The sequence below is a fragment of the Octodon degus genome, unplaced genomic scaffold (genome assembly GCF_000260255.1).
Source record: "Octodon degus isolate 3935 unplaced genomic scaffold, OctDeg1.0 scaffold00078, whole genome shotgun sequence".
Lineage (NCBI taxonomy): Eukaryota > Metazoa > Chordata > Mammalia > Rodentia > Octodontidae > Octodon > Octodon degus.
Genome location: NW_004524654.1, coordinates 751,292 through 758,746, shown reverse-complemented (window position 1 = coordinate 758,746; position 7,455 = coordinate 751,292).

Genomic DNA, 7,455 nt, shown 5'->3' with positions numbered 1-7,455 from the left:
TAAAAAAAATAAAAATAAAAAAAATTATGAATACATTTACTATGCGATGATATTAACAATAATCTATTAACTATACACATGTGAAAACCTTTGTTTCTTAGTTTAGTTTTGAATCAAGAGCATCTTTTATGAGAAAACCATATCATCATTTTTCTCTGAAAAACTTCATCTTTTTTAATCACCAGCAAAATAGTGCCGGACATACAACATGTACTCAACAAATACTAGCAGCTAGTAATATCACTATTATCAATAGAATGATTTTTATTAGTCAGCTTTCCATCACTATAATAACATGCCCAGTACCAGATGCTTATTACACAATGTGAGGTATAGTTTGCTTAAGTTCTGGGGAGCTGAGAGTCCAAGGCTTGGCAGCCCCTCTGGCTTGGACCTCTGGATGGCATAAGATGGTGGAGTCACTTGCTGGAGTAGACCGTTCATATTTTATCCAGGAAGCAAAAAGTAGAGACTGGGCTTTCAGGGTCCCTTGTGAGGCCACGCCCCCAGGGACCACAGGGCCCTGCCTCTTAAAGCTCCACAGCATCTCCCAGTACTGCCACCCTGGGAACCAAGCCTTCAAGCCATGGTCCTTTGGGGATACCGTCCAAACCATAGCATTAGCACTGCGAGTGTGAACTCAATCAAGTTTCTCTGAAGACTCCCTACTGGTCTTTCCTCTGAGCTTACTCTTCGATGGTATCCTGAACTCCAATGGCCTTAACAGTGAGAAAGAGAAATGAGGCTCCTGGCATTTGTCTTGTCTAAGAAGTAATTCTGAGCAGATTTGAAAAAATGCGTAGCACGTTCTCAGTGGCAGTTGCTGGATTGGTGGAAACTATGCCTACCACAACTCCCTGCTAATTTCTGTCTCTGTCTTTTTAGGGCTTTTTACCTTGTGATCTTTTACAGGATTAGGGCATCCCTGGCTGAGGGGCCACAGGATTTCCCTCTCCAATGCACTGTTCCTGAGCCCTGGATCAAAGTGCGTGGGGGCCAGACCAGTACTCAGTAGGGCTTCCAAGCCCTGAGCACAAGCACACACTCCCTCTAGTGCAGACGTTATCTTTCACCAGACAGAGGTATGCTTGGCGCAGATCAAACACTTCTTTATCTACAGGGTGGTGAGAGCCAAAATCTGCTCTGGCTCCTCCTCTGTACTTGCTTGCCCTTATCAGCTCTGAATGGTGGTATTGTTTGCACACCTGTTCTCAGTTTCTCTTCCGCAGGAAGGTGTAGGAGAAGAGCCCTCGGAAGACTTGGGGCTGGGGTCTGTCTCCTACTGAAGGTCAATCCAAAGGCTTCTTGCAGGGCTGGCATCTGATTGGCTCTGAAAGGTGAGGCCTAGGAAGTGCGTCTTTGGCCTCCCTGTGAGGCACTGGGGATCTCTTCTGAACACACTTTTTATTCTGCGTTGTATTAATGTGAGAAGGTAGAGGGCTCCTACTCACTGGTTTGCTGGTCTAGAAGGGGTTTTGGAGAACAACGCACCATGCAAATCTGGAGCAAAAAAGGGGAGGAGAAATTCTAGAGTTCTTGCAGGAAGGTTTGAGAATATTTTATTAAAATGCGTGATGAAGACGACGCACTGTTCACTTTACAAAATAATTCCTCACTTTATAAAAACCCAAATACTTCTCTTGGCGGAAAACTCTCATGGTTCTAAATAATATTGACTTTACAATAAAACAATGGAGCAACTTTTGGCTAATATACCCACCTTGTAAAAGCAAGCATAGCCATGCTATGCAGCGTTATAAAAATGTTTTTAAGTACACATATTTGGGGGAAGAATTTTCTATAATTTCTATAAGATAGTATATACCTCAGCGTCTAATTTGACTTTTGTGTCTCCTGGGAAATAAACAGTGCAGCTTTGCCCAGGTGGCTTTGAAAGGCATAAATCCTTTTCCCCACCCGCCCGCGGGGAAAGACATGCAATACCCAAATACGCCACAAGGGGGCAGTGCACCCCCAGGTCTTTGGTAAGAACAAAGGCTTTGGGATTCAGTGCGTGATGTGGGAAAAGGTTCCCCGGGTTGGGAAGAGGAGGGGCGGACTGAGAGGCCTTCAGAAGGACTGGATTTCACGCCTCCTGAACCCGCAGTATTAGCCAAGACCTTTTTGGCTGCTCCCAAAAGAAAAAGGATTAAATCGTTTTCTGTTGGCAGTCCTGAAACGTTCATAGAAGAAAATTGTTTTTCCTGCTTCAATACAAACTGTATTATTTATGTATTTAGTTATTTAGTTAGTTAGTTAGTACAGGGTTTCACTACGATCGGACTTGTAGTGATCCTCCTCGCAAGCGCTGGGATTGTAGGCCCGCGCCACCACGCCCAGTCTCCATCGCAGGTTGAGCGCGTCCCTGGGGCAGGGCCAGCTCGGCTTGTGGTCCAGGGATCACACCCGGCCCCTGCGCTCTGCTTAAGCAGGCGCTTTAGTCCGCTGAACTATCTGGTCGGCCCTCCAAACCGTATCCATTTAAATCATGAACAAACGTACTTCTAGGCAGGTCCGTGACACAATAGGTCGCGTTCTGTTTCTTTCTTGAGTTTATGGAGACGCATGAGGGAACGTGCGCCCTTCGTGTTTGCCATGTATCTTAGCCTGTGCCTAGTAAAATTTTTGGATCGGAAAGAATTTAGAGGTAAAAAATGATTTCCGAGAAAAGAAACTTAGAATACAAGATCAATTCGAGTTTTTAGAGTGCGTATTCCTGTCCTAGATCCCTCCATTCAATAGGCACAAAGGTAATGAAGGCGATTCCTGTTTTGTCTACCCACGTGACGGAGAAGATCCCAAAGGGAGCGTTGCACACCGGAGCAGCCTAGCCCAGGATGCGCGAAAGCGCCACCTCCTGACGTCTTCCTGGGAGAACTTAGCCAGGGAGACTGCGCGCGCCTGCCTGGCGCACAGCGGCAGAAACCTCTGGCGTTCCCTGCTTTCCACGTCCCGGTCCTCCTCAGCACCAGATCTGCTGGATGCTTGCTAACTATATGGCTACACAGCTGTGACCTCCGATCCAATGGTTACCAATAAGAAAGCGGAAGTGTTTGTTGTTCTTTACAGTAGTAGCAAGGCGTCCTTTTTTCTTACTTTTCCTACTTTCTTGATTGATGGCTGGAGTTTGGCTGTGATGACTGGCACCGGAGCAGCCACGCTGGAGGATGAACTGAAGTGTATATAATGAAAACAGGGCATCGTGCCTCCTTCTGGCACCGAGCCCTGGCTGCTGTGGAGCCCCCGCAGCAGCCTGGACCATGGGACAGAAATACTGGGCTTTGAAAAGACGAATCAATGTGTAATTTTGATGGTTTTCAAGTACAGCTGAAATTAATCCTAATCAATAGGGATAACTTGAGAGGCCAAGAGCTAAGACACGCTTTTATTTTTTCTAATTATTTCTTTTGTCATTCTTTCCTCTTTTGATCACCTGCCAGCGTTTAGCGACCAGGGAAGGAAGGAGCAGCTGAGTGATTTGGTTTGAAGTTGCCGCAGGGCAGGGTTGGCTCAAGACACTACAAGCCAGGGTTGGTTATTAAAGAATCTTTCATATAGCCGCTCTTGCTCTGCTGCCTGTGTCAGGACAGCTGTATTTTGCCAGAGCAAATCCTTCTTCATAATTTAAGGAAATATAGTCCAAGCCTCATGCTTTCATTCAAGCCTGGTGTTTGATGCAAAACACACAAAAGCTGTGGACACTGCGCTCACGGCTACAGCAGGGCGAGGACAGAGGGCTGCACCTGCTCCCTCTGGTTTGGTCCTGCGCATGGTGCTTCTCTGGTTCTGGGGTGGAACAGAGTGGTTTCTTTTTCCCCTAGAGCCCTCCCTACTCATGGGCACCAATTCACAGGGTCTCGAAAGAGCTTCCAGGTTGCCCTAGACCTGCATGGAGGATGGGGTGGGACATGGGCAATGATCAAAGGGTTTCTTGCCACTCGGAACATCATTCAGGGGCTCTGGGTCAGGGTTGGGGGACAGTACTGGAGATTGAACCCAGAGCCTTCACAGTAAGATACACACACACCAAGCCACTTACTTATTTTTATTTTTTTTCACTTATTTGTTTTTAGATACTATTTACTTATTTATTGATAATCTTGAGACAGGGTCTCAATATAAATTGGCTAAACAGCCCAATATGGGGTTGAACTTGCAATCCTCTTGCTTCAACCTCCCCGAGTTCTGGGATTACTGGCCTGTGCCACCATGGCCAGTTTGGCCCCCATCTTACTGGATCTGCTGGGTTGAACACCTTGAAGAGAGAACTCTGGGCAGTCTAAGGTCAACAAGAGTAAGTGGGGAGGGCTGCACCACTCGATAAGAATAGCTAGATTACCAGGTGTTGTGCTGTGTGTCTAGTTCACCCCACAAAGCCTCACCCAGTCCTGGGGTGGCTTTTAGAATGTGACTGATTATTGTGGGAGTGAGCCCTACACTTGCTCTGGGGCAGGTAATTTACATTACAGTGTAAGGAGGGGAGAGAGGCTAGCTAGCTGTCTGAGCTGCTGCCCCTCCCTTGGCTTTCTGCTCTTTGCCTCTCCTATGAAAGGGTGGCCATGTGCCACCCTGCCTTGGAGCCAGCTGAGTACAGACTGAACCCTCCATTAACTGTGAGGTAAATAAACCTTTCCTTCTTTACTTCTGGGTGTCGGGTATTTGTCCCAACAACGAGAAAAGAGTAACTGAGACACCAGGGTTGGGCCTTTATGGGTGAAAATAACCAAGCAGTCTTTTTAAAAACATAACTAAGATCCAATTTCTCACTTGTATTTCAAACTACCTGTTCCCCCTGATTGCAGATGGCAAGAAGGTTGCCCAAGCTCCTTCTATACCCAAAGCGTACATACCTCACCTTGGGGGACATTTTAGTGAACAAAGGGGTCAAAAATTCTTTGCAAAGGAGCATTGGCTTGGAAGGTCCAGAGCCCCACAACATTTCTCCACTACGGAGAGCAGAGACCATCAATTAATGCTACAGAGGAATGGAACAAACTTGCAGTAAAAAATACAATATCCTAGAGCCCCCATGCCTACCGTCAGCATGAGTCTTTTTTTTTCTGTATTTTAGGGAAGGGTCTACAGGGTGTTCAGGGTTTCACTACTAGATCAGACTCATAGTGATTCTCCTGCTTACAGCCTCCCAAGAGCTGGGAGTACAGGAGCACACCACCACGCCTTCTCAATCTCCATCTCAGCATGCCAAGGGGGTGGCCCTGGGGATTGACCCACCCCCGCTCCCCCCACTCCACCCCACTCCAGCCCACCCCCATCCCTGTGCCTGCTTGCAGGTGCTTTAATCTGCTGAGCTATTTGGCTGGCCCTGTCAGCATGAGTCTAATTCTATGCACAGGAAGCCTTCAGAAGCATTCTACACTTCAAACAAATGGACAGGAACACCAGCATGCACCTCCTGACAGCCCGCGGCAGGCAGGGCCTCCCAGAAGGCCCAGCTCTCATATGAGATATCCGCAACATGCCATTTTGGCCTCCGAATCCCGTTGCCTTCCCCAGTCTAGTGCTGAAGAGCCTCATCATTTCTCACTGCTGTTCTGTGGTGGGTTGTTACACAGTACTAGAGACAGCTGTAATAATCAAGCTCAGCCACACAGCAGTCATGACAACTGTCACTGCCCACATCTGTACCCCAAAACCTGTAGCGTACATGTTAGTGCACTGAATGAAGACCCTGAATGGTGGGTGACGGGGCTGCCTCAGGGCTTCTTGGCACCAATGCTTTCGATGTGCAGAGAATCACAGTGCAACAAAAACAGATGCCAAGGACTCAGAATTCAATTATTAGATTAAAACAATGAAAAAATAAACAAAAGGTAAAATTTTAAATGGAACTGAGGATCAGACTCCAAATACAAAGATGTATTTTCCTTTTGAAGGGCACTCAACAGCTAGGCAGGGTAGCACACACCTGGAACTCCAGCACTCCAGGAAGCTTAGCAAGCCCCTATCTCAACATAAAAAATAAAATCAAGCGTTGGGGATGTAGCTTAGTGTGATGCCCCTGCGTTGAGCAGGAAGAAAAGAGGGACGGGGAAGAAGAGGGGAAGAAAAGACACAACAACCTTGAGAAAGCCAGGAAGTCACTGACCCAATCCTCTACAGGAAAAGCCCCTGTTCTGTATTCATGACCACCTTCCACCTGACTCACTTCCCCATCTGATCCTGATTTAATCAATTTTACCTAAGCAATGGTGCTTATAACCTTCTCGGTTGACCATACTTTTGTCCCACTTCATGCCCACCTTGAAAGTTCCCATGTTTTTCACTTTAAACCTGCCTCACATCATGGATTTGCTCTACAAAAATGCCTAGAAAATGCAGACTCCTTGGCAACCCACTTGGGTCCCCTTCTGTCCCTCTCTCAGACAGAAGCTTTCTTTCCAATATATTCTGCTCTTTAATAAAAGTACACAACAGTGAGATGATGAAAAAACTACATCTATCTATCTATCTATCTATCTATCTATCTATCTATCTATCTATCTATTTCAAAGCTGGTTAAAAACATCCAGGGGGAGTCCAAGCCCAGGCCCGGCGAGGGTGTGGGAGAGCTTCCGGCTACCCTGCCTCCGTGGGACCTCTCCAGTCCAAACCCAGGCACACGGCGTGAGTGAGACCTTTTGCCGTGCCCTTGGGACACCCCCAGCACTCCGGAGCACCCCCTCCCATGCCTGGCCAGTGAGTGAGAACTTCTGCCGCGTTCTCGGGACCCCCAGATCCAGTCCAAGCCCAGGCCCGGTGAGTGTGTGGGAAAGCTTCCCCTCCCCTCTACATCCCCTTGTCCCCTTCAGACCTAACTCAGACCTGGAATACAGGCCTGGGGTGAAACTGCAGCTGCAATCCCTGCAGAGAGAGTAGGGGACAGAACCACCCAGCTAGTCCAGGAGCAGAACATCTTGCCAGAGGGGCAAAACAGGTTCACCCCCCAGGGCTGCGGCAGGAAGGAACTGAACACAACAACCAGACCCAAGCCAGGCACAACTGGATAATTTCAAACTCTGTAGATCTGCACCCAAATTTCAGTAGATGCTAAGGTTATAACTGCACCAAAGCTCTACAACAAAGGTCAAAGAACAGTGCTATACAAAAGGACAAGAAGAAGCAAAATGCAATCTCAGACCCCAAGCCCACCCATAACTAGCACAGAACAAATTGGGAATCACACAGCTGAAATCAATGAATTGATAGCATCTGAAATAAAGAAACAACTGCAGAAAGGTACAGAGGAACTCAGATCGGAAATAAAAAAAGAAATCTCTGAATTAATAGCATCTGAAGTAAATAATCAAATGCAGAAACATATGGAGGAAACCCGTGACTCATCCACATGGCTGCACTGACAAAGGTTCTACAATCTGAGATACAGGATCTCAGGATAAATCCTGAGGGCATTTCACTGACCTTCTCAAACCAAAAAGCTACAACTCTTGTTGCATA